The 27,298-nt window shown below is 35.3% G+C and overlaps 19 non-coding genes across 19 annotated transcripts; all 19 read left to right on the top strand.

Moving 5' to 3' along the window:
• The first annotated feature begins 1,257 nt into the window (after positions 1-1,257).
• TRNAC-GCA (transfer RNA cysteine (anticodon GCA)) lies at positions 1,258-1,329 on the top strand. The gene has a single exon. It is a non-coding gene; the product is annotated as a tRNA-Cys (tRNA).
• Positions 1,330-2,914: 1,585 nt separating this feature from the next.
• TRNAC-GCA (transfer RNA cysteine (anticodon GCA)) lies at positions 2,915-2,986 on the top strand. Its single transcript has one exon. It is a non-coding gene; the product is annotated as a tRNA-Cys (tRNA).
• A 1,586-nt stretch (positions 2,987-4,572) lies between these two features.
• On the top strand, positions 4,573-4,644 carry TRNAC-GCA (transfer RNA cysteine (anticodon GCA)). Its single transcript has one exon. It is a non-coding gene; the product is annotated as a tRNA-Cys (tRNA).
• Positions 4,645-5,401: 757 nt separating this feature from the next.
• TRNAC-GCA (transfer RNA cysteine (anticodon GCA)) lies at positions 5,402-5,473 on the top strand. Its single transcript has one exon. It is a non-coding gene; the product is annotated as a tRNA-Cys (tRNA).
• A 757-nt stretch (positions 5,474-6,230) lies between these two features.
• Positions 6,231-6,302, top strand: TRNAC-GCA (transfer RNA cysteine (anticodon GCA)). Its single transcript has one exon. It is a non-coding gene; the product is annotated as a tRNA-Cys (tRNA).
• Positions 6,303-7,888: 1,586 nt separating this feature from the next.
• Positions 7,889-7,960, top strand: TRNAC-GCA (transfer RNA cysteine (anticodon GCA)). The gene has a single exon. It is a non-coding gene; the product is annotated as a tRNA-Cys (tRNA).
• A 1,586-nt stretch (positions 7,961-9,546) lies between these two features.
• On the top strand, positions 9,547-9,618 carry TRNAC-GCA (transfer RNA cysteine (anticodon GCA)). Its single transcript has one exon. It is a non-coding gene; the product is annotated as a tRNA-Cys (tRNA).
• Positions 9,619-10,375: 757 nt separating this feature from the next.
• TRNAC-GCA (transfer RNA cysteine (anticodon GCA)) lies at positions 10,376-10,447 on the top strand. Its single transcript has one exon. It is a non-coding gene; the product is annotated as a tRNA-Cys (tRNA).
• Positions 10,448-11,204: 757 nt separating this feature from the next.
• On the top strand, positions 11,205-11,276 carry TRNAC-GCA (transfer RNA cysteine (anticodon GCA)). Its single transcript has one exon. It is a non-coding gene; the product is annotated as a tRNA-Cys (tRNA).
• Positions 11,277-12,862: 1,586 nt separating this feature from the next.
• On the top strand, positions 12,863-12,934 carry TRNAC-GCA (transfer RNA cysteine (anticodon GCA)). The gene has a single exon. It is a non-coding gene; the product is annotated as a tRNA-Cys (tRNA).
• Positions 12,935-14,516: 1,582 nt separating this feature from the next.
• TRNAC-GCA (transfer RNA cysteine (anticodon GCA)) lies at positions 14,517-14,588 on the top strand. The gene has a single exon. It is a non-coding gene; the product is annotated as a tRNA-Cys (tRNA).
• Positions 14,589-15,342: 754 nt separating this feature from the next.
• TRNAC-GCA (transfer RNA cysteine (anticodon GCA)) lies at positions 15,343-15,414 on the top strand. Its single transcript has one exon. It is a non-coding gene; the product is annotated as a tRNA-Cys (tRNA).
• Positions 15,415-17,000: 1,586 nt separating this feature from the next.
• On the top strand, positions 17,001-17,072 carry TRNAC-GCA (transfer RNA cysteine (anticodon GCA)). Its single transcript has one exon. It is a non-coding gene; the product is annotated as a tRNA-Cys (tRNA).
• Positions 17,073-18,653: 1,581 nt separating this feature from the next.
• Positions 18,654-18,725, top strand: TRNAC-GCA (transfer RNA cysteine (anticodon GCA)). The gene has a single exon. It is a non-coding gene; the product is annotated as a tRNA-Cys (tRNA).
• A 1,586-nt stretch (positions 18,726-20,311) lies between these two features.
• TRNAC-GCA (transfer RNA cysteine (anticodon GCA)) lies at positions 20,312-20,383 on the top strand. Its single transcript has one exon. It is a non-coding gene; the product is annotated as a tRNA-Cys (tRNA).
• A 1,582-nt stretch (positions 20,384-21,965) lies between these two features.
• TRNAC-GCA (transfer RNA cysteine (anticodon GCA)) lies at positions 21,966-22,037 on the top strand. The gene has a single exon. It is a non-coding gene; the product is annotated as a tRNA-Cys (tRNA).
• Positions 22,038-22,792: 755 nt separating this feature from the next.
• On the top strand, positions 22,793-22,864 carry TRNAC-GCA (transfer RNA cysteine (anticodon GCA)). The gene has a single exon. It is a non-coding gene; the product is annotated as a tRNA-Cys (tRNA).
• A 1,586-nt stretch (positions 22,865-24,450) lies between these two features.
• On the top strand, positions 24,451-24,522 carry TRNAC-GCA (transfer RNA cysteine (anticodon GCA)). The gene has a single exon. It is a non-coding gene; the product is annotated as a tRNA-Cys (tRNA).
• Positions 24,523-26,935: 2,413 nt separating this feature from the next.
• On the top strand, positions 26,936-27,007 carry TRNAC-GCA (transfer RNA cysteine (anticodon GCA)). Its single transcript has one exon. It is a non-coding gene; the product is annotated as a tRNA-Cys (tRNA).
• The last annotated feature ends 291 nt before the right edge of the window (positions 27,008-27,298 follow it).

Below are 27,298 nucleotides of genomic sequence, written 5' to 3'. Positions count from 1 at the left end.
TAGTCCATAAGGCATACATGCATACAGAACATCTGAGCCCACTGACCTAAAAATCAAATATTTTATTTTATTGCCAAAATGTATCTCAATCAGTTAGTTTTCAGAAATTATTAATATTGGTTTAGTGACAATTTGTATTTTAGTTCTCTTTGGCTTCCATAAAACAATGTCACAACTGGATTTCAATATATACTACTCTGACTAGCACAAACAATAGTGGAGCTTTAGGATGATCAAAGTTTCTTTTTAAAAATGCTCACAGATTATACCTACAGTATGTAAACTCTCTATTTATGCCCTGACTAATAACTCCAAACCTTTACCATAAAGAAACAGACTCATCTTCACCTCCTGCAGGACAAGAAATACAGTACAGTAACCTTTACATCAAGGCTGCAATGTGTATGGTCTTATAGTTAGAAAGACCAGGGGGTATAAATCAGTTGTTGAGCATTCGAGTGCATGTCGAGAGGTCCCTGGTTCAAATCCAGGTGCCCCCTATAATTTGCTTTTAATGTATAGCGTCCCTTTGCAGTCTATACCTCGTTTGGGACTCAAGTAATGTAAAAACATACTCAAGTGGCAGTCAGGCAACAAAAAATGTTGACATTTCAACTTAATACTTTAACTCAGGAAAGTACAGTATCAGTGGCAGGTTTTTACAGCTACTTTTGATAGAGAATTATACAGCATAAAATAACTGTACATGAAGGATGAATGCTTTATTCCTAACTAACTTTGATAAATAAGGAAGTATTGGGCATTAACATGGCAGAATTCAAAATTATTTGGTACAGCCATGTTTTCAACTCCGACTGATTTTGCAATTAGTCCATAAGGCATACATGCATTCAGAACATCTGAGCCCACTGACCCAAAATTCAAATATTTTATTTTCTTAGCAAAAATGTACCATGATAAAATAGTTTTCAGAAATTATTAATATTGGTTTGGTAACAATTTGTATTTTAGATCAGTTTTGCTTCAATAAAACAATGTCACAACTGGATTTCAATAAATCCTACTCTGACTAGCACTAACTATAGTGGAACTTTAGGATGATCAAAGTTTCTTTTTGAGTAAGCTCACAGATTATACCTGCAGTATGTGAACTCTCTATTTATGCCCTGACTAATAACTCCAAAGCATTACCATAAAGAAACAGACTCATCTTCACCTCCTGCAGGACAAGAAATACAGTATAGTTACCTTTACATCAAGGCTGCAATGTGTATGTGTTTATAGTGAGAAAGAGCAGGGGGTATAGCTCAGTGGTAGAGCATTCGACTGCAGATCGAGAGGTCCGTGGTTCAAATCCAGGTGCCCCCTATTACTTGCTTTTAATGTATAGCATCACTTTGCAGTCTATACCTCGTTTGGGACTCAAGTAATGTAAAAACATACTCAAGTGGTAGTCAGGCAACAAAAAATGTTGAAATGTCAACTTAATACTTTACCTCAGGTAAGTACAGTATCAGTGGCAGGTTTTGGCTGCTACTTTTTATAGAGAATTATACAGGATAAAATCACCATACATGAAGGATGAATGCTTTATTCCTAACTAACTTTGATAAATAAGGGAGTATTGGACATTAACATGGCAGAATTACATTTTTTTTGGTGCAGCCATGGTTTGAACTCATACTGATTTTGCAATTAGTCCATAAGGCATACATGCATTCAGAACATCTGAGCCCACTGACCTAAAAATCAAATATTTTATTTTATTGCCAAAATGTATCTCAATCAGTTAGTTTTCAGAAATTATTAATATTGGTTTAGTGACAATTTGTATTTTAGTTCTCTTTGGCTTCCATAAAACAATGTCACAACTGGATTTCAATATATACTACTCTGACTAGCACGAACAATAGTGGAGCTTTAGGATGATCAAAGTTTCTTTTTAAACATGCTCACAGATTATACCTACAGTATGTAAACTCTCTATTTATGCCCTGACTAATAACTCCAAACCTTTACCATAAAGAAACAGACTCATCTTCACCTCCTGCAGGACAAGAAATACAGTACAGTAACCTTTACATCAAGGCTGCAATGTGTATGGTCTTATAGTTAGAAAGACCAGGGGATATAAATCAGTTGTTGAGCATTCGAGTGCATGTCGAGAGGTACTTGGTTCAAATCCAGGTGCCCCCTATAATTTGCTTTTAATGTATAGCGTCCCTTTGCAGTCTATACCACGTTTGGGACTCAAGTAATGTAAAAACATACTCAAGTGGCAGTCAGGCAACAAAAAATGTTGACATTTCAACTTAATACTTTACCTCAGGAAAGTACAGTATCAGTGGCAGATTTTTACAGCTACTTTTGATAAAGAATTATACAGCATAAAATAACTGTACATGAAGGATGAATGCTTTATTCCTAACTAACTTTGATAAATAAGGGAGTATTGGGCATTAACATGGCAGAATTCAAAATTATTTGGTACAGCCATGTTTTCAACTCCGACTGATTTTGCAATTAGTCCATAAGGCATACATGCATTCAGAACATCTGAGCCCACTGACCCAACATTCAAATATTTTATTTTCTTAGCAAAAATGTACCATGATAAAATAGTTTTCAGAAATTATTAATATTGGTTTGGTAACAATTTGTATTTTAGATCAGTTTTGCTTCAATAAAACAATGTCACAACTGGATTTCAATAAATCCTACTCTGACTAGCACTAACTATAGTGGAACTTTAGGATGATCAAAGTTTCTTTTTGAGTATGCTCACAGATTATACCTGCAGTATGTGAACTCTCTATTTATGCCCTGACTAATAACTCCAAAGCATTACCATAAAGAAACAGACTCATCTTCACCTCCTGCAGGACAAGAAATACAGTACAGTAACCTTTACATCAAGGCTGCAATGCGTATGTACTTATAAAGAGAAAGAGCAGGGGGTATAGCTCAGTGGTAGAGCATTCGACTGCAGATCGAGAGGTCCCTGGTTCAAATCCGGGTGCCCCCTATTACTTGCTTTTAATGTATAGCATCACTTTGCAGTCTATACCTCGTTTGGGACTCAAGTAATGTAAAAACATACTCAAGTGGCAGTCAGGCAACAAAAAATGTTGAAATGTCAACTTAATACTTTACCTCAGGTAAGTACAGTATCAGTGGCAGGTTTTGACTGCTACTTTTTATAGAGAATTATACAGGATAAAATCACCATACATGAAGGATGAATGCTTTATTCCTAACTAACTTTGATAAATAAGGGAATATTGGGCATTAACATGGCAGAATTACAATTTTTTTTGGTGCAGCCATGTTTGGAACTCATACTGATTTTGCAATTAGTCCATAAGGCATACATGCATACAGAACATCTGAGCCCACTGACCTAAAAATCAAATATTTTATTTTATTGCCAAAATGTATCTCAATCAGTTAGTTTTCAGAAATTATTAATATTGGTTTAGTGACAATTTGTATTTTAGTTCTCTTTGGCTTCCATAAAACAATGTCACAACTGGATTTCAATATATACTACTCTGACTAGCACAAACAATAGTGGAGCTTTAGGATGATCAAAGTTTCTTTTTAAAAATGCTCACAGATTATACCTACAGTATGTAAACTCTCTATTTATGCCCTGACTAATAACTCCAAACCTTTACCATAAAGAAACAGACTCATCTTCACCTCCTGCAGGACAAGAAATACAGTACAGTAACCTTTACATCAAGGCTGCAATGTGTATGGTCTTATAGTTAGAAAGACCAAGGGGTATAAATCAGTTGTTGAGCATTCGAGTGCATGTCGAGAGGTCCCTGGTTCAAATCCAGGTGCCCCCTATAATTTGCTTTTAATGTATAGCGTCCCTTTGCAGTCTATACCTCGTTTGGGACTCAAGTAATGTAAAAACATACTGAAGTGGCAGTCAGGCAACAAAAAATGTTGACATTTCAACTTAATACTTTACCTCAGGAAAGTACAGCATCAGTGGCAGGTTTTTACAGCTACTTTTGATAGAGAATTATACAGCATAAAATAACTGTACATGAAGGATGAATGCTTTATTCCTAACTAACTTTGATAAATAAGGGAGTATTGGGCATTAACATGGCAGAATTCAAAATTATTTGGTACAGCCATGTTTTCAACTCCGACTGATTTTGCAATTAGTCCATAAGGCATACATGCATTCAGAACATCTGAGCCCACTGACCCAAAATTCAAATATTTTATTTTCTTAGCAAAAATGTACCATGATAAAATAGTTTTCAGAAATTATTAATATTGGTTTGGTAACAATTTGTATTTTAGATCAGTTTTGCTTCAATAAAACAACGTCACAACTGGATTTCAATAAATCCTACTCTGACTAGCACTAACTATAGTGGAACTTTAGGATGATCAAAGTTTCTTTTTGAGTATGCTCACAGATTATACCTGCAGTATGTGAACTCTCTATTTATGCCCTGACTAATAACTCCAAAGCATTACCATAAAGAAACAGACTCATCTTCACCTCCTGCAGGACAAGAAATACAGTACAGTAACCTTTACATCAAGGCTGCAATGCGTATGTACTTATAAAGAGAAAGAGCAGGGGGTATAGCCCAGTGGTAGAGCATTCGACTGCAGATCGAGAGGTCCCTTGTTCAAATCCGGGTGCCCCCTATTACTTGCTTTTAATGTATAGCATCACTTTGCAGTCTATACCTCGTTTGGGACTCAAATAATGTAAAAACATACTCAAGTGGTAGTCAGGCAACAAAAAATGTTGAAATGTCAACTTAATACTTTACCTCAGGTAAGTACAGTATCAGTGGCAGGTTTTGACTGCTACTTTTTATAGAGAATTATACAGGATAAAATCATCATACATGAAGGATGAATGCTTTATTCCTAACTAACTTTGATAAATAAGGGAATATTGGGCACTAACATGGCAGAATTACAATTTTTTTTGGTGCAGCCATGTTTTGAACTCATACTGATTTTGCAATTAGTCCATAAGGCATACATGCATACAGAACATCTGAGCCCACTGACCTAAAAATCAAATATTTTATTTTATTGCCAAAATGTATCTCAATCAGTTAGTTTTCAGAAATTATTAATATTGGTTTAGTGACAATTTGTATTTTAGTTCTCTTTGGCTTCCATAAAACAATGTGACAACTGGATTTCAATATATACTACTCTGACTAGCACGAACAATAGTGGAGCTTTAGGATGATCAAAGTTTCTTTTTAAACATGCTCACAGATTATACCTACAGTATGTAAACTCTCTATTTATGCCCTGACTAATAACTCCAAAGCATTACCATAAAGAAACAGACTCATCTTCACCTCCTGCAGGACAAGAAATACAGTACAGTAACCTTTACATCAAGGCTGCAATGTGTATGGGTTTATAGTGATAAAGAGCAAGGGGTATAGCTCAGTGGTAGAGCATTCGACTGCAGATCGAGAGGTCCGTGGTTCAAATCCGGGTGCCCCCTATTACTTGCTTTTAATGTATAGCATCACTTTGCAGTCTATACCTTGTTTGGGACTCAAGTAATGTAAAAACATACTCAAGTGGCAGTCAGGCAACAAAAAATGTTGACATTTCAACTTAATACTTTACCTCAGGAAAGTACAGTATCAGTGGCAGGTTTTTACAGCTACTTTTGATAGAGAATTATACAGCATAAAATAACTGTACATGAAGGATGAATGCTTTATTCCTAACTAACTTTGATAAATAAGGAAGTATTGGGCATTAACATGGCAGAATTCAAAATTATTTGGTACAGCCATGTTTTCAACTCCGACTGATTTTGCAATTAGTCCATAAGGCATACATGCATTCAGAACATCTGAGCCCACTGACCCAAAATTCAAATATTTTATTTTCTTAGCAAAAATGTACCATGATAAAATAGTTTTCAGAAATTATTAATATTGGTTTGGTAACAATTTGTATTTTAGATCAGTTTTGCTTCAATAAAACAATGTCACAACTGGATTTCAATAAATCCTACTCTGACTAGCACTAACTATAGTGGAACTTTAGGATGATCAAAGTTTCTTTTTGAGTAAACTCACAGATTATACCTGCAGTATGTGAACTCTCTATTTATGCCCTGACTAATAACTTCAAAGCATTACCATAAAGAAACAGACTCATCTTCACCTCCTGCAGGACAAGAAATACAGTACAGTAACCTTTACATCAAGGCTGCAATGTGTATGGGTTTATAGTGAGAAAGAGCAAGGGGTATAGCTCAGTGGTAGAGCATTCGACTGCAGATCGAGAGGTCCGTGGTTCAAATCCGGGTGCCCCCTATTACTTGCTTTTAATGTATAGCATCACTTTGCAGTCTATACCTCGTTTGTGACTCAAGTAATGTAAAAACATACTCAAGTGGTAGTCAGGCAACAAAAAATGTTGAAATGTCAACTTAATACTTTACCTCAGGTAAGTACAGTATCAGTGGCAGGTTTTGACTGCTACTTTTTATAGAGAATTATACAGGATAAAATCATCATACATGAAGGATGAATGCTTTATTCCTAACTAACTTTGATAAATAAGGGAATATTGGGCATTAACATGGCAGAATTACAATTTTTTTTGGTGCAGCCATGTTTTGAACTCATACTGATTTTGCAATTAGTCCATAAGGCATACATGCATACAGAACATCTGAGCCCACTGACCTAAAAATCAAATATTTTATTTTATTGCCAAAATGTATCTCAATCAGTTAGTTTTCAGAAATTATTAATATTGGTTTAGTGACAATTTGTATTTTAGTTCTCTTTGGCTTCCATAAAACAATGTCACAACTGGATTTCAATATATACTACTCTGACTAGCACAAACAATAGTGGAGCTTTAGGATGATCAAAGTTTCTTTTTAAAAATGCTCACAGATTATACCTACAGTATGTAAACTCTCTATTTATGCCCTGACTAATAACTCCAAACCTTTACCATAAAGAAACAGACTCATCTTCACCTCCTGCAGGACAAGAAATACAGTACAGTAACCTTTACATCAAGGCTGCAATGTGTATGGTCTTATAGTTAGAAAGACCAGGGGGTATAAATCAGTTGTTGAGCATTCGAGTGCATGTCGAGAGGTCCCTGGTTCAAATCCAGGTGCCCCCTATAATTTGCTTTTAATGTATAGCGTCCCTTTGCAGTCTATACCTCGTTTGGGACTCAAGTAATGTAAAAACATACTCAAGTGGCAGTCAGGCAACAAAAAATGTTGACATTTCAACTTAATACTTTACCTCAGGAAAGTACAGCATCAGTGGCAGGTTTTTACAGCTACTTTTGATAGAGAATTATACAGCATAAAATAACTGTACATGAAGGATGAATGCTTTATTCCTAACTAACTTTGATAAATAAGGAAGTATTGGGCATTAACATGGCAGAATTCAAAATTATTTGGTACAGCCATGTTTTCAACTCCGACTGATTTTGCAATTAGTCCATAAGGCATACATGCATTCAGAACATCTGAGCCCACTGACCCAAAATTCAAATATTTTATTTTCTTAGCAAAAATGTACCATGATAAAATAGTTTTCAGAAATTATTAATATTGGTTTGGTAACAATTTGTATTTTAGATCAGTTTTGCTTCAATAAAACAACGTCACAACTGGATTTCAATAAATCCTACTCTGACTAGCACTAACTATAGTGGAACTTTAGGATGATCAAAGTTTCTTTTTGAGTATGCTCACAGATTATACCTGCAGTATGTGAACTCTCTATTTATGCCCTGACTAATAACTCCAAAGCATTACCATAAAGAAACAGACTCATCTTCACCTCCTGCAGGACAAGAAATACAGTACAGTAACCTTTACATCAAGGCTGCAATGCGTATGTACTTATAAAGAGAAAGCGCAGGGGGTATAGCTCAGTGGTAGAGCATTCGACTGCAGATCGAGAGGTCCCTGGTTCAAATCCGGGTGCCCCCTATTACTTGCTTTTAATGTATAGCATCACTTTGCAGTCTATACCTCGTTTGGGACTCAAGTAATGTAAAAACATACTCAAGTGGCAGTCAGGCAACAAAAAATGTTGAAATGTCAACTTAATACTTTACCTCAGGTAAGTACAGTATCAGTGGCAGGTTTTGACTGCTACTTTTTATAGAGAATTATACAGGATAAAATCACCATACATGAAGGATGAATGCTTTATTCCTAACTAACTTTGATAAATAAGGGAATATTGGGCATTAACATGGCAGAATTACAATTTTTTTTGGTGCAGCCATGTTTGGAACTCATACTGATTTTGCAATTAGTCCATAAGGCATACATGCATACAGAACATCTGAGCCCACTGACCTAAAAATCAAATATTTTATTTTATTGCCAAAATGTATCTCAATCAGTTAGTTTTCAGAAATTATTAATATTGGTTTAGTGACAATTTGTATTTTAGTTCTCTTTGGCTTCCATAAAACAATGTCACAACTGGATTTCAATATATACTACTCTGACTAGCACAAACAATAGTGGAGCTTTAGGATGATCAAAGTTTCTTTTTAAAAATGCTCACAGATTATACCTACAGTATGTAAACTCTCTATTTATGCCCTGACTAATAACTCCAAACCTTTACCATAAAGAAACAGACTCATCTTCACCTCCTGCAGGACAAGAAATACAGTACAGTAACCTTTACATCAAGGCTGCAATGTGTATGGTCTTATAGTTAGAAAGACCAAGGGGTATAAATCAGTTGTTGAGCATTCGAGTGCATGTCGAGAGGTCCCTGGTTCAAATCCAGGTGCCCCCTATAATTTGCTTTTAATGTATAGCGTCCCTTTGCAGTCTATACCTCGTTTGGGACTCAAGTAATGTAAAAACATACTGAAGTGGCAGTCAGGCAACAAAAAATGTTGACATTTCAACTTAATACTTTACCTCAGGAAAGTACAGCATCAGTGGCAGGTTTTTACAGCTACTTTTGATAGAGAATTATACAGCATAAAATAACTGTACATGAAGGATGAATGCTTTATTCCTAACTAACTTTGATAAATAAGGGAGTATTGGGCATTAACATGGCAGAATTCAAAATTATTTGGTACAGCCATGTTTTCAACTCCGACTGATTTTGCAATTAGTCCATAAGGCATACATGCATTCAGAACATCTGAGCCCACTGACCCAAAATTCAAATATTTTATTTTCTTAGCAAAAATGTACCATGATAAAATAGTTTTCAGAAATTATTAATATTGGTTTGGTAACAATTTGTATTTTAGATCAGTTTTGCTTCAATAAAACAACGTCACAACTGGATTTCAATAAATCCTACTCTGACTAGCACTAACTATAGTGGAACTTTAGGATGATCAAAGTTTCTTTTTGAGTATGCTCACAGATTATACCTGCAGTATGTGAACTCTCTATTTATGCCCTGACTAATAACTCCAAAGCATTACCATAAAGAAACAGACTCATCTTCACCTCCTGCAGGACAAGAAATACAGTACAGTAACCTTTACATCAAGGCTGCAATGCGTATGTACTTATAAAGAGAAAGAGCAGGGGGTATAGCCCAGTGGTAGAGCATTCGACTGCAGATCGAGAGGTCCCTTGTTCAAATCCGGGTGCCCCCTATTACTTGCTTTTAATGTATAGCATCACTTTGCAGTCTATACCTCGTTTGGGACTCAAAGAATGTAAAAACATACTCAAGTGGTAGTCAGGCAACAAAAAATGTTGAAATGTCAACTTAATACTTTACCTCAGGTAAGTACAGTATCAGTGGCAGGTTTTGACTGCTACTTTTTATAGAGAATTATACAGGATAAAATCATCATACATGAAGGATGAATGCTTTATTCCTAACTAACTTTGATAAATAAGGGAATATTGGGCATTAACATGGCAGAATTACAATTTTTTTTGGTGCAGCCATGTTTTGAACTCATACTGATTTTGCAATTAGTCCATAAGGCATACATGCATACAGAACATCTGAGCCCACTGACCTAAAAATCAAATATTTTATTTTATTGCCAAAATGTATCTCAATCAGTTAGTTTTCAGAAATTATTAATATTGGTTTAGTGACAATTTGTATTTTAGTTCTCTTTGGCTTCCATAAAACAATGTGACAACTGGATTTCAATATATACTACTCTGACTAGCACGAACAATAGTGGAGCTTTAGGATGATCAAAGTTTCTTTTTAAACATGCTCACAGATTATACCTACAGTATGTAAACTCTCTATTTATGCCCTGACTAATAACTCCAAAGCATTACCATAAAGAAACAGACTCATCTTCACCTCCTGCAGGACAAGAAATACAGTACAGTAACCTTTACATCAAGGCTGCAATGTGTATGGGTTTATAGTGATAAAGAGCAAGGGGTATAGCTCAGTGGTAGAGCATTCGACTGCAGATCGAGAGGTCCGTGGTTCAAATCCGGGTGCCCCCTATTACTTGCTTTTAATGTATAGCATCACTTTGCAGTCTATACCTTGTTTGGGACTCAAGTAATGTAAAAACATACTCAAGTGGCAGTCAGGCAACAAAAAATGTTGACATTTCAACTTAATACTTTACCTCAGGAAAGTACAGTATCAGTGGCAGGTTTTTACAGCTACTTTTGATAGAGAATTATACAGCATAAAATAACTGTACATGAAGGATGAATGCTTTATTCCTAACTAACTTTGATAAATAAGGAAGTATTGGGCATTAACATGGCAGAATTCAAAATTATTTGGTACAGCCATGTTTTCAACTCCGACTGATTTTGCAATTAGTCCATAAGGCATACATGCATTCAGAACATCTGAGCCCACTGACCCAAAATTCAAATATTTTATTTTCTTAGCAAAAATGTACCATGATAAAATAGTTTTCAGAAATTATTAATATTGGTTTGGTAACAATTTGTATTTTAGATCAGTTTTGCTTCAATAAAACAATGTCACAACTGGATTTCAATAAATCCTACTCTGACTAGCACTAACTATAGTGGAACTTTAGGATGATCAAAGTTTCTTTTTGAGTAAACTCACAGATTATACCTGCAGTATGTGAACTCTCTATTTATGCCCTGACTAATAACTTCAAAGCATTACCATAAAGAAACAGACTCATCTTCACCTCCTGCAGGACAAGAAATACAGTACAGTAACCTTTACATCAAGGCTGCAATGTGTATGGGTTTATAGTGAGAAAGAGCAAGGGGTATAGCTCAGTGGTAGAGCATTCGACTGCAGATCGAGAGGTCCGTGGTTCAAATCCGGGTGCCCCCTATTACTTGCTTTTAATGTATAGCATCACTTTGCAGTCTATACCTCGTTTGTGACTCAAGTAATGTAAAAACATACTCAAGTGGTAGTCAGGCAACAAAAAATGTTGAAATGTCAACTTAATACTTTACCTCAGGTAAGTACAGTATCAGTGGCAGGTTTTGACTGCTACTTTTTATAGAGAATTATACAGGATAAAATCATCATACATGAAGGATGAATGCTTTATTCCTAACTAACTTTGATAAATAAGGGAATATTGGGCATTAACATGGCAGAATTACAATTTTTTTTGGTGCAGCCATGTTTTGAACTCATACTGATTTTGCAATTAGTCCATAAGGCATACATGCATACAGAACATCTGAGCCCACTGACCTAAAAATCAAATATTTTATTTTATTGCCAAAATGTATCTCAATCAGTTAGTTTTCAGAAATTATTAATATTGGTTTAGTGACAATTTGTATTTTAGTTCTCTTTGGCTTCCATAAAACAATGTCACAACTGGATTTCAATATATACTACTCTGACTAGCACAAACAATAGTGGAGCTTTAGGATGATCAAAGTTTCTTTTTAAAAATGCTCACAGATTATACCTACAGTATGTAAACTCTCTATTTATGCCCTGACTAATAACTCCAAACCTTTACCATAAAGAAACAGACTCATCTTCACCTCCTGCAGGACAAGAAATACAGTACAGTAACCTTTACATCAAGGCTGCAATGTGTATGGTCTTATAGTTAGAAAGACCAGGGGGTATAAATCAGTTGTTGAGCATTCGAGTGCATGTCGAGAGGTCCCTGGTTCAAATCCAGGTGCCCCCTATAATTTGCTTTTAATGTATAGCGTCCCTTTGCAGTCTATACCTCGTTTGGGACTCAAGTAATGTAAAAACATACTCAAGTGGCAGTCAGGCAACAAAAAATGTTGACATTTCAACTTAATACTTTACCTCAGGAAAGTACAGCATCAGTGGCAGGTTTTTACAGCTACTTTTGATAGAGAATTATACAGCATAAAATAACTGTACATGAAGGATGAATGCTTTATTCCTAACTAACTTTGATAAATAAGGAAGTATTGGGCATTAACATGGCAGAATTCAAAATTATTTGGTACAGCCATGTTTTCAACTCCGACTGATTTTGCAATTAGTCCATAAGGCATACATGCATTCAGAACATCTGAGCCCACTGACCCAAAATTCAAATATTTTATTTTCTTAGCAAAAATGTACCATGATAAAATAGTTTTCAGAAATTATTAATATTGGTTTGGTAACAATTTGTATTTTAGATCAGTTTTGCTTCAATAAAACAACGTCACAACTGGATTTCAATAAATCCTACTCTGACTAGCACTAACTATAGTGGAACTTTAGGATGATCAAAGTTTCTTTTTGAGTATGCTCACAGATTATACCTGCAGTATGTGAACTCTCTATTTATGCCCTGACTAATAACTCCAAAGCATTACCATAAAGAAACAGACTCATCTTCACCTCCTGCAGGACAAGAAATACAGTACAGTAACCTTTACATCAAGGCTGCAATGCGTATGTACTTATAAAGAGAAAGAGCAGGGGGTATAGCCCAGTGGTAGAGCATTCGACTGCAGATCGAGAGGTCCCTTGTTCAAATCCGGGTGCCCCCTATTACTTGCTTTTAATGTATAGCATCACTTTGCAGTCTATACCTCGTTTGGGTCTCAAATAATGTAAAAACATACTCAAGTGGTAGTCAGGCAACAAAAAATGTTGAAATGTCAACTTAATACTTTACCTCAGGTAAGTACAGTATCAGTGGCAGGTTTTGACTGCTACTTTTTATAGAGAATTATACAGGATAAAATCATCATACATGAAGGATGAATGCTTTATTCCTAACTAACTTTGATAAATAAGGGAATATTGGGCATTAACATGGCAGAATTACAATTTTTTTTGGTGCAGCCATGTTTTGAACTCATACTGATTTTGCAATTAGTCCATAAGGCATACATGCATACAGAACATCTGAGCCCACTGACCTAAAAATCAAATATTTTATTTTATTGCCAAAATGTATCTCAATCAGTTAGTTTTCAGAAATTATTAATATTGGTTTAGTGACAATTTGTATTTTAGTTCTCTTTGGCTTCCATAAAACAATGTCACAACTGGATTTCAATATATACTACTCTGACTAGCACAAACAATAGTGGAGCTTTAGGATGATCAAAGTTTCTTTTTAAAAATGCTCACAGATTATACCTACAGTATGTAAACTCTCTATTTATGCCCTGACTAATAACTCCAAACCTTTACCATAAAGAAACAGACTCATCTTCACCTCCTGCAGGACAAGAAATACAGTACAGTAACCTTTACATAAAGGCTGCAATGTGTATGGTCTTTTAGTTAGAAAGACCAGGGGGTATAAATCAGTTGTTGAGCATTCGAGTGCATGTCGAGAGGTCCCTGGTTCAAATCCAGGTGCCCCCTATAATTTGCTTTTAATGTATAGCGTCCCTTTGCAGTCTATACCTCGATTGGGACTCAAATAATCTAAAAACATACTCAAGTGGCAGTCAGGCAACAAAAAATGTTGACATTTCAACTTAATACTTTACCTCAGGAAAGTACAGTATCAGTGGCAGGTTTTTACAGCTACTTTTGATAGAGAATTATACAGCATAAAATAACTGTACATGAAGGATGACTGCTTTATTCCTAACTAACTTTGATAAATAAGGGAGTATTGGGCATTAACATGGCAGAATTCAAAATTATTTGGTACAGCCATGTTTTCAACTCCGACTGATTTTGCAATCAGTCCATAAGGCATACATGCATTCAGAACATCTGAGCCCACTGACCCAAAATTCAAATATTTTATTTTCTTAGCAAAAATGTACCATGATAAAATAGTTTTCAGAAATTATTAATATTGGTTTTTTAACAATTTGTATTTTAGATCAGTTTTGCTTCAATAAAACAATGTCACAACTGGATTTCAATAAATCCTACTCTGACTAGCACTAACTGTAGTGGAACTTTAGGATGATCAAAGTTTCTTTTTGAGTAAGCTCACAGATTATACCTGCAGTATGTGAACTCTCTATTTATGCCCTAATAACTCCAAAGCATTACCATAAAGAAACAGACTCATCTTCACCTCCTGCAGGACAAGAAATACAGTACAGTAACCTTTACATCAAGGCTGCAATGTGTATGTGTTTATAGCGAGAAAGTGCAGGGGGTATATCTCAGTTGTAGAGCATTCGACTGCAGATCGAGAGGTCCCTGGTTCAAATCCAGGTGCCCCCTATTACTTGCTTTTAATTTATAGCATCACTTTGCAGTCTATACCTCGTTTGGGACTCAAGTAATTTAAAAACATACTCAAGTGGCAGTCAGGCAACAAAAATGTTGAAATGTCAACTTAATACTTTACTTCAGGAAAGTACAGTATCAGTGGCAGGTTTTGACTGCTAATTTGATAGAGAATTATACAGGATAAAATCACTATACATGAAGGATGAATGCTTTATTCCTAACTAACTTTGATAAATAAGGGAGTATTGGGCATTAACATGGCAGAATTAAAAATTTTTTGGTGCAGCCATGTTTTGAACTCATACTGATTTTGCAATTAGTCCATAAGGCATACATGCATTCAGAACATCTGAGCCCACTGACCTAAAAATCAAATATTTTATTTTATTGCCAAAATGTATCTCAATCAGTTAGTTTTCAGAAATTATTAATATTGGTTTAGTGACAATTTGTATTTTAGTTCTCTTTGGCTTCCATAAAACAATGTGACAACTGGATTTCAATATATACTACTCTGACTAGCACGAACAATAGTGGAGCTTTAGGATGATCAAAGTTTCTTTTTAAACATGCTCACAGATTATACCTACATTATGTAAACTCTCTATTTATGCCCTTACTAATAACTCCAAAGCATTACCATAAAGAAACAGACTCATCTTCACCTCCTGCAGGACAAGAAATACAGTACAGTAACCTTTACATCAAGGCTGCAATGTGTATGGGTTTATAGTGAGAACGAGCAAGGGGTATAGCTCAGTGGTAGAGCATTCGACTGCAGATCGAGAGGTCCGTGGTTCAAATCCGGGTGCCCCCTATTACTTGCTTTTAATGTATAGCATCACTTTGCAGTCTATACCTCGTTTGGGACTCAAGTAATGTAAAAACATACTCAAGTGGTAGTCAGGCAACAAAAAATGTTGAAATGTCAACTTAATACTTTACCTCAGGTAAGTACAGTATCAGTGGCAGGTTTTGACTGCTACTTTTTATAGAGAATTATACAGGATAAAATCATCATACATGAAGGATGAATGCTTTACTCCTAACTAACTTTGATAAATAAGGGAATATTGGGCATTAACATGGCAGAATTACAATTTTTTTTGGTGCAGCCATGTTTTGAACTCATACTGATTTTGCAATTAGTCCATAAGGCATACATGCATACAGAACATCTGAGCCCACTGACCTAAAAATCAAATATTTTATTTTATTGCCAAAATGTATCTCAATCAGTTAGTTTTCAGAAATTATTAATATTGGTTTAGTGACAATTTGTATTTTAGTTCTCTTTGGCTTCCATAAAACAATGTCACAACTGGATTTCAATATATACTACTCTGACTAGCACAAACAATAGTGGAGCTTTAGGATGATCAAAGTTTCTTTTTAAAAATGCTCACAGATTATACCTACAGTATGTAAACTCTCTATTTATGCCCTGACTAATAACTCCAAACCTTTACCATAAAGAAACAGACTCATCTTCACCTCCTGCAGGACAAGAAATACAGTACAGTAACCTTTACATAAAGGCTGCAATGTGTATGGTCTTATAGTTAGAAAGACCAGGGGGTATAAATCAGTTGTTGAGCATTCGAGTGCATGTCGAGAGGTCCCTGGTTCAAATCCAGGTGCCTCCTATAATTTGCTTTTAATGTATAGCGTCCCTTTGCAGTCTATACCTTGATTGGGACTCAAATTATCTAAAAACATACTCAAGTGGCAGTCAGGCAACAAAAAATGTTGACATTTCAACTTAATACTTTACCTCAGGAAAGTACAGTATCAGTGGCAGGTTTTTACAGCTACTTTTGATAGAGAATTATACAGCATAAAATAACTGTACATGAAGGACGAATGCTTTATTCCTAACTAACTTTGATAAATAAGGAAGTATTGGGCATTAACATGGCATAATTCAAAATTATTTGGTACAGCCATGTTTTCAACTCCGACTGATTTTGCAATTAGTCCATAAGGCATACATGCATTCAGAACATCTGAGCCCACTGACCCAAAATTCAAATATTTTATTTTCTTAGCAAAAATTTACCATGATAAAATAGTTTTCAGAAATTATTAATATTGGTTTGGTAACAATTTGTATTTTAGATCAGTTTTGCTTCAATAAAACAATGTCACAACTGGATTTCAATAAATCCTACTCTGACTAGCACTAACTATAGTGGAACTTTAGGATGATCAAAGTTTCTTTTTGAGTAAGCTCACAGATTATACCTGCAGTATGTGAACTCTCTATTTATGCCCTGACTAATAACTCCAAAGCATTACCATAAAGAAACAGACTCATCTTCACCTCCTGCAGGACAAGAAATACAGTACAGTAACCTTTACATCAAGGCTGCAATGTGTATGTGTTTATAGTGAGAAAGAGCAGGGGGTATAGCTCAGTGGTAGAGCATTCGACTGCAGATCGAGAGGTCCGTGGTTCAAATCCAGGTGCCCCCAGGTGCTATTAATGTATAGCATCACTTTGCAGTCTATACCTCGTTTGGGACTCAAGTAATGTAAAAACATACTTAAGTGGTAGTCAGGCAACAAAAAATGTTGAAATGTCAACTTAATACTTTACCTCAGGTAAGTACAGTATCAGTGGCAGGTTTTGACTGCTACCTTTTATAGAGAATTATACAGGATAAAATCACCATACATGAAGGATGAATGCTTTATTCCTAACTAACTTTGATAAATAAGGGAATATTGGGCATTAACATGGCAGAATTCAAAATTATTTGGTACAGCCATGTTTTGAACTCAAACTGATTTTGCAATTAGTCCATAAGGCATACATGCATTCAGAACATCTGAGCCCACTGACCTAAAAATCAAATATTTTATTTTATTGCCAAAATGTATCTCAATCAGTTAGTTTTCAGAAATTATTAATATTGGTTTAGTGACAATTTGTATTTTAGTTCTCTTTGGCTTCCATAAAACAATATCACAACTGGATTTCAATATATACTACTCTGACTAGCACGAACAATAGTGGAGCTTTAGGATGATCAAAGTTTCTTTTTAAACATGCTCACAGATTATACCTACAGTATGTAAACTCTCTATTTATGCCCTGACTAATAACTCCAAACCTTTACCATAAAGAAACAGACTCATCTTCACCTCCTGCAGGACAAGAAATACAGTACAGTAACCTTTACATCAAGGCTGCAATGTGTATGGTCTTATAGTTAGAAAGACCAGGGGATATAAATCAGTTGTTGAGCATTCGAGTGCATGTCGAGAGGTACTTGGTTCAAATCCAGGTGCCCCCTATAATTTGCTTTTAATGTATAGCGTCCCTTTGCAGTCTATACCACGTTTGGGACTCAAGTAATGTAAAAACATACTCAAGTGGCAGTCAGGCAACAAAAAATGTTGACATTTCAACTTAATACTTTACCTCAGGAAAGTACAGTATCAGTGGCAGATTTTTACAGCTACTTTTGATAGAGAATTATACAGCATAAAATAACTGTACATGAAGGATGAATGCTTTATTCCTAACTAACTTTGATAAATAAGGGAGTATTGGGCATTAACATGGCAGAATTCAAAATTATTTGGTACAGCCATGTTTTCAACTCCGACTGATTTTGCAATTAGTCCATAAGGCATACATGCATTCAGAACATCTGAGCCCACTGACCCAACATTCAAATATTTTATTTTCTTAGCAAAAATGTACCATGATAAAATAGTTTTCAGAAATTATTAATATTGGTTTGGTAACAATTTGTATTTTAGATCAGTTTTGCTTCAATAAAACAATGTCACAACTGGATTTCAATAAATCCTACTCTGACTAGCACTAACTATAGTGGAACTTTAGGATGATCAAAGTTTCTTTTTGAGTATGCTCACAGATTATACCTGCAGTATGTGAACTCTCTATTTATGCCCTGACTAATAACTCCAAAGCATTACCATAAAGAAACAGACTCATCTTCACCTCCTGCAGGACAAGAAATACAGTACAGTAACCTTTACATCAAGGCTGCAATGCGTATGTACTTATAAAGAGAAAGAGCAGGGGGTATAGCTCAGTGGTAGAGCATTCGACTGCAGATCGAGAGGTCCCTGGTTCAAATCCGGGTGCCCCCTATTACTTGCTTTTAATGTATAGCATCACTTTGCAGTCTATACCTCGTTTGGGACTCAAGTAATGTAAAAACATACTCAAGTGGCAGTCAGGCAACAAAAAATGTTGAAATGTCAACTTAATACTTTACCTCAGGTAAGTACAGTATCAGTGGCAGGTTTTGACTGCTACTTTTTATAGAGAATTATACAGGATAAAATCACCATACATGAAGGATGAATGCTTTATTCCTAACTAACTTTGATAAATAAGGGAATATTGGGCATTAACATGGCAGAATTACAATTTTTTTTGGTGCAGCCATGTTTGGAACTCATACTGATTTTGCAATTAGTCCATAAGGCATACATGCATACAGAACATCTGAGCCCACTGACCTAAAAATCAAATATTTTATTTTATTGCCAAAATGTATCTCAATCAGTTAGTTTTCAGAAATTATTAATATTGGTTTAGTGACAATTTGTATTTTAGTTCTCTTTGGCTTCCATAAAACAATGTCACAACTGGATTTCAATATATACTACTCTGACTAGCACAAACAATAGTGGAGCTTTAGGATGATCAAAGTTTCTTTTTAAAAATGCTCACAGATTATACCTACAGTATGTAAACTCTCTATTTATGCCCTGACTAATAACTCCAAACCTTTACCATAAAGAAACAGACTCATCTTCACCTCCTGCAGGACAAGAAATACAGTACAGTAACCTTTACATCAAGGCTGCAATGTGTATGGTCTTATAGTTAGAAAGACCAGGGGGTATAAATCAGTTGTTGAGCATTCGAGTGCATGTCGAGAGGTCCCTGGTTCAAATCCAGGTGCCCCCTATAATTTGCTTTTAATGTATAGCGTCCCTTTGCAGTCTATACCTCGTTTGGGACTCAAGTAATGTAAAAACATACTCAAGTGGCAGTCAGGCAACAAAAAATGTTGACATTTCAACTTAATACTTTACCTCAGGAAAGTACAGCATCAGTGGCAGGTTTTTACAGCTACTTTTGATAGAGAATTATACAGCATAAAATAACTGTACATGAAGGATGAATGCTTTATTCCTAACTAACTTTGATAAATAAGGAAGTATTGGGCATTAACATGGCAGAATTCAAAATTATTTGGTACAGCCATGTTTTCAACTCCGACTGATTTTGCAATTAGTCCATAAGGTATACATGCATTCAGAACATCTGAGCCCACTGACCCAAAATTCAAATATTTTATTTTCTTAGCAAAAATGTACCATGATAAAATAGTTTTCAGAAATTATTAATATTGGTTTGGTAACAATTTGTATTTTAGATCAGTTTTGCTTCAATAAAACAACGTCACAACTGGATTTCAATAAATCCTACTCTGACTAGCACTAACTATAGTGGAACTTTAGGATGATCAAAGTTTCTTTTTGAGTATGCTCACAGATTATACCTGCAGTATGTGAACTCTCTATTTATGCCCTGACTAATAACTCCAAAGCATTACCATAAAGAAACAGACTCATCTTCACCTCCTGCAGGACAAGAAATACAGTACAGTAACCTTTACATCAAGGCTGCAATGCGTATGTACTTATAAAGAGAAAGAGCAGGGGGTATAGCCCAGTGGTAGAGCATTCGACTGCAGATCGAGAGGTCCCTTGTTCAAATCCGGGTGCCCCCTATTACTTGCTTTTAATGTATAGCATCACTTTGCAGTCTATACCTCGTTTGGGACTCAAATAATGTAAAAACATACTCAAGTGGTAGTCAGGCAACAAAAAATGTTGAAATGTCAACTTAATACTTTACCTCAGGTAAGTACAGTATCAGTGGCAGGTTTTGACTGCTACTTTTTATAGAGAATTATACAGGATAAAATCATCATACATGAAGGATGAATGCTTTATTCCTAACTAACTTTGATAAATAAGGGAATATTGGGCATTAACATGGCAGAATTACAATTTTTTTTGGTGCAGCCATGTTTTGAACTCATACTGATTTTGCAATTAGTCCATAAGGCATACATGCATACAGAACATCTGAGCCCACTGACCTAAAAATCAAATATTTTATTTTATTGCCAAAATGTATCTCAATCAGTTAGTTTTCAGAAATTATTAATATTGGTTTAGTGACAATTTGTATTTTAGTTCTCTTTGGCTTCCATAAAACAATGTCACAACTGGATTTCAATATATACTACTCTGACTAGCACAAACAATAGTGGAGCTTTAGGATGATCAAAGTTTCTTTTTAAAAATGCTCACAGATTATACCTACAGTATGTAAACTCTCTATTTATGCCCTGACTAATAACTCCAAACCTTTACCATAAAGAAACAGACTCATCTTCACCTCCTGCAGGACAAGAAATACAGTACAGTAACCTTTACATAAAGGCTGCAATGTGTATGGTCTTATAGTTAGAAAGACCAGGGGGTATAAATCAGTTGTTGAGCATTCGAGTGCATGTCGAGAGGTCCCTGGTTCAAATCCAGGTGCCCCCTATAATTTGCTTTTAATGTATAGCGTCCCTTTGCAGTCTATACCTCGATTGGGACTCAAATAATCTAAAAACATACTCAAGTGGCAGTCAGGCAACAAAAAATGTTGACATTTCAACTTAATACTTTACCTCAGGAAAGTACAGTATCAGTGGCAGGTTTTTACAGCTACTTTTGATAGAGAATTATACAGCATAAAATAACTGTACATGAAGGATGAATGCTTTATTCCTAACTAACTTTGATAAATAAGGGAGTATTGGGCATTAACATGGCAGAATTCAAAATTATTTGGTACAGCCATGTTTTCAACTCCGACTGATTTTGCAATCAGTCCATAAGGCATACATGCATTCAGAACATCTGAGCCCACTGACCCAAAATTCAAATATTTTATTTTCTTAGCAAAAATGTACCATGATAAAATAGTTTTCAGAAATTATTAATATTGGTTTGGTAACAATTTGTATTTTAGATCAGTTTTGCTTCAATAAAACAATGTCACAACTGGATTTCAATAAATCCTACTCTGACTAGCACTAACTATAGTGGAACTTTAGGATGATCAAAGTTTCTTTTTGAGTAAGCTCACAGATTATACCTGCAGTATGTGAACTCTCTATTTATGCCCTAATAACTCCAAAGCATTACCATAAAGAAACAGACTCATCTTCACCTCCTGCAGGACAAGAAATACAGTACAGTAACCTTTACATCAAGGCTGCAATGTGTATGTGTTTATAGCGAGAAAGTGCAGGGGGTATAGCTCAGTTGTAGAGCATTCGACTGCAGATTGAGAGGTCCCTGGTTCAAATCCGGGTGCCCCCTATTACTTGCTTTTAATTTATAGCATCACTTTGCAGTCTATACCTCGTTTGGGACTCAAGTAATGTAAAAACATACTCAAGTGGCAGTCAGGCAACAAAAAATGTTGAAATGTCAACTTAATACTTTACTTCAGGAAAGTACAGTATCAGTGGCAGGTTTTGACTGCTAATTTGATAGAGAATTATACAGGATAAAATCACTATACATGAAGGATGAATGCTTTATTCCTAACTAACTTTGATAAATAAGGGAGTATTGGGCATTAACATGGCAGAATTAAAAAATTTTTGGTGCAGCCATGTTTTGAACTCATACTGATTTTGCAATTAGTCCATAAGGCATACATGCATTCAGAACATCTGAGCCCACTGACCTAAAAATCAAATATTTTATTTTATTGCCAAAATGTATCTCAATCAGTTAGTTTTCAGAAATTATTAATATTGGTTTAGTGACAATTTGTATTTTAGTTCTCTTTGGCTTCCATAAAACAATGTGACAACTGGATTTCAATATATACTACTCTGACTAGCACGAACAATAGTGGAGCTTTAGGATGATCAAAGTTTCTTTTTAAACATGCTCACAGATTATACCTACAGTATGTAAACTCTCTATTTATGCCCTGACTAATAACTCCAAAGCATTACCATAAAGAAACAGACTCATCTTCACCTCCTGCAGGACAAGAAATACAGTACAGTAACCTTTACATCAAGGCTGCAATGTGTATGGGTTTATAGTGAGAAAGAGCAAGGGGTATAGCTCAGTGGTAGAGCATTCGACTGCAGATCGAGAGGTCCGTGGTTCAAATCTGGGTGCCCCCTATTACTTGCTTTTAATGTATAGCATCACTTTGCAGTCTATACCTCGTTTGGGACTCAAGTAATGTAAAAACATACTCAAGTGGTAGTCAGGCAACAAAAAATGTTGAAATGTCAACTTAATACTTTACCTCAGGTAAGTACAGTATCAGTGGCAGGTTTTGACTGCTACTTTTTATAGAGAATTATACAGGATAAAATCATCATACATGAAGGATGAATGCTTTATTCCTAGCTAACTTTGATAAATAAGGGAATATTGGGCATTAACATGGCAGAATTACAATTTTTTTTGGTGCAGCCATGTTTTGAACTCATACTGATTTTGCAATTAGTCCATAAGGCATACATGCATACAGAACATCTGAGCCCACTGACCTAAAAATCAAATATTTTATTTTATTGCCAAAATGTATCTCAATCAGTTAGTTTTCAGAAATTATTAATATTGGTTTAGTGACAATTTGTATTTTAGTTCTCTTTGGCTTCCATAAAACAATGTCACAACTGGATTTCAATATATACTACTCTGACTAGCACAAACAATAGTGGAGCTTTAGGATGATCAAAGTTTCTTTTTAAAAATGCTCACAGATTATACCTACAGTATGTAAACTCTCTGTTTATGCCCTGACTAATAACTCCAAACCTTTACCATAAAGAAACAGACTCATCTTCACCTCCTGCAGGACAAGAAATACAGTACAGTAACCTTTACATAAAGGCTGCAATGTGTATGGTCTTATAGTTAGAAAGACCAGGGGGTATAAATCAGTTGTTGAGCATTCGAGTGCATGTCGAGAGGTCCCTGGTTCAAATCCAGGTGCCCCCTATAATTTGCTTTTAATGTATAGCGTCCCTTTGCAGTCTATACCTTGATTGGGACTCAAATAATCTAAAAACATACTCAAGTGGCAGTCAGGCAACAAAAAATGTTGACATTTCAACTTAATACTTTACCTCAGGAAAGTACAGTATCAGTGGCAGGTTTTTACAGCTACTTTTGATAGAGAATTATACAGCATAAAATTACTGTACATGAAGGACGAATGCTTTATTCCTAACTAACTTTGATAAATAAGGAAGTATTGGGCATTAACATGGCATAATTCAAAATTATTTGGTACAGCCATGTTTTCAACTCCGACTGATTTTGCAATTAGTCCATAAGGCATACATGCATTCAGAACATCTGAGCCCACTGACCCAAAATTCAAATATTTTATTTTCTTAGCAAAAATTTACCATGATAAAATAGTTTTCAGAAATTATTAATATTGGTTTGGTAACAATTTGTATTTTAGATCAGTTTTGCTTCAATAAAACAATGTCACAACTGGATTTCAATAAATCCTACTCTGACTAGCACTAACTATAGTGGAACTTTAGGATGATCAAAGTTTCTTTTTGAGTAAGCTCACAGATTATACCTGCAGTATGTGAACTCTCTATTTATGCCCTGACTAATAACTCCAAAGCATTACCATAAAGAAACAGACTCATCTTCACCTCCTGCAGGACAAGAAATACAGTACAGTAACCTTTACATCAAGGCTGCAATGTGTATGTGTTTATAGTGAAAAAGAGCAGGGGGTATAGCTCAGTGGTAGAGCATTCGACTGCAGATCGAGAGGTCCCTGGTTCAAATCCGGGTGCCCCCTATTACTTGCTTTTAATTTATAGCATCACTTTGCAGTCTATACCTCGTTTGGGACTCAAGTAATGTAAAAACATACTCAAGTGGTAGTCAGGCAACAAAAAATGTTGAAATGTCAACTTAATACTTTACCTCAGGTAAGTACAGTATCAGTGGCAGGTTTTGACTGCTACTTTTTATAGAGAATTATACAGGATAAAATCACCATACATGAAGGATGAATGCTTTATTCCTAACTAACTTTGATAAATAAGGGAATATTGGGCATTAACATGGCAGAATTCAAAATTATTTGGTACAGCCATGTTTTGAACTCAAACTGATTTTGCAATTAGTCCATAAGGCATACATGCATTCAGAACATCTGAGCCCACTGACCTAAAAATCAAATATTTTATTTTATTGCCAAAATGTATCTCAATCAGTTAGTTTTCAGAAATTATTAATATTGGTTTAGTGACAATTTGTATTTTAGTTCTCTTTGGCTTCCATAAAACAATGTCACAACTGGATTTCAATATATACTACTCTGACTAGCACGAACAATAGTGGAGCTTTAGGATGATTAAAGTTTCTTTTTAAACATGCTCACAGATTATACCTACAGTATGTAAACTCTCTATTTATGCCCTGACTAATAACTCCAAACCTTTACCATAAAGAAACAGACTCATCTTCACCTCCTGCAGGACAAGAAATACAGTACAGTAACCTTTACATCAAGGCTGCAATGTGTATGGTCTTATAGTTAGAAAGACCAGGGGGTATAAATCAGTTGTTGAGCATTCGAGTGCATGTCGAGAGGTACTTGGTTCAAATCCAGGTGCCCCCTATAATTTGCTTTTAATGTATAGCGTCCCTTTGCAGTCTATACCACGTTTGGGACTCAAGTAATGTAAAAACATACTCAAGTGGCAGTCAGGCAACAAAAAATGTTGACATTTCAACTTAATACTTTACCTCAGGAAAGTACAGTATCAGTGGCAGATTTTTACAGCTACTTTTGATAAAGAATTATACAGCATAAAATAACTGTACATGAAGGATGAATGCTTTATTCCTAACTAACTTTGATAAATAAGGGAATATTGGGCATTAACATGGCAGAATTACAATTTTTTTGGTGCAGCCATGTTTGGAACTCATACTGATTTTGCAATTAGTCCATAAGGCATACATGCATACAGAACATCTGAGCCCACTGACCTAAAAATCAAATATTTTATTTTATTGCCAAAATGTATCTCAATCAGTTAGTTTTCAGAAATTATTAATATTGGTTTAGTGACAATTTGTATTTTAGTTCTCTTTGGCTTCCATAAAACAATGTCACAACTGGATTTCAATATATACTACTCTGACTAGCACAAACAATAGTGGAGCTTTAGGATGATCAAAGTTTCTTTTTAAAAATGCTCACAGATTATACCTACAGTATGTAAACTCTCTATTTATGCCCTGACTAATAACTCCAAACCTTTACCATAAAGAAACAGACTCATCTTCACCTCCTGCAGGACAAGAAATACAGTACAGTAACCTTTACATCAAGGCTGCAATGTGTATGGTCTTATAGTTAGAAAGACCAGGGGGTATAAATCAGTTGTTGAGCATTCGAGTGCATGTCGAGAGGTCCCTGGTTCAAATCCAGGTGCCCCCTATAATTTGCTTTTAATGTATAGCGTCCCTTTGCAGTCTATACCTCGTTTGGGACTCAAGTAATGTAAAAACATACTCAAGTGGCAGTCAGGCAACAAAAAATGTTGACATTTCAACTTAATACTTTACCTCAGGAAAGTACAGTATCAGTGGCAGGTTTTTACAGCTACTTTTGATAGAGAATTATACAGCATAAAATAACTGTACATGAAGGATGAATGCTTTATTCCTAACTAACTTTGATAAATAAGGAAGTATTGGGCATTAACATGGCAGAATTCAAAATTATTTGGTACAGCCATGTTTTCAACTCCGACTGATTTTGCAATTAGTCCATAAGGCATACATGCATTCAGAACATCTGAGCCCACTGACCCAAAATTCAAATATTTTATTTTCTTAGCAAAAATGTACCATGATAAAATAGTTTTCAGAAATTATTAATATTGGTTTGGTAACAATTTGTATTTTAGATCAGTTTTTCTTCAATAAAACAACGTCACAACTGGATTTCAATAAATCCTACTCTGACTAGCACTAACTATAGTGGAACTTTAGTATGATCAAAGTTTCTTTTTGAGTATGCTCACAGATTATACCTGCAGTATGTGAACTCTCTATATATGCCCTGACTAATAACTCCAAAGCATTACCATAAAGAAACCGACTCATCTTCACCTCCTGCAGGACAAGAAATACAGTACAGTAACCTTTACATCAAGGCTGCAATGCGTATGTACTTATAAAGAGAAAGAGCAGGGGGTATAGCTCAGTGGTAGAGCATTCGACTGCAGATCGAGAGGTCCCTGGTTCAAATCCGGGTGCCCCCTATTACTTGCTTTTAATGTATAGCATCACTTTGCAGTCTATACCTCGTTTGGGACTCAAGTAATGTAAAAACATACTCAAGTGGTAGTCAGGCAACAAAAAATGTTGAAATGTCAACTTAATACTTTACCTCAGGTAAGTACAGTATCAGTGGCAGGTTTTGACTGCTACTTTTTACAGGATAAAATCATCATACATGAAGGATGAATGCTTTATTCCTAACTAACTTTGATAAATAAGGGAATATTGGGCATTAACATGGCAGAATTACAATTTTTTTTGGTGCAGCCATG

Source organism: Pseudophryne corroboree, chromosome 1 (assembly GCF_028390025.1).
Source record: "Pseudophryne corroboree isolate aPseCor3 chromosome 1, aPseCor3.hap2, whole genome shotgun sequence".
Taxonomy (NCBI): domain Eukaryota; kingdom Metazoa; phylum Chordata; class Amphibia; order Anura; family Myobatrachidae; genus Pseudophryne; species Pseudophryne corroboree.
The sequence above is the reverse complement of the archived record's forward strand: the minus strand, read 5'-3'. Positions and strand labels throughout refer to the sequence as shown.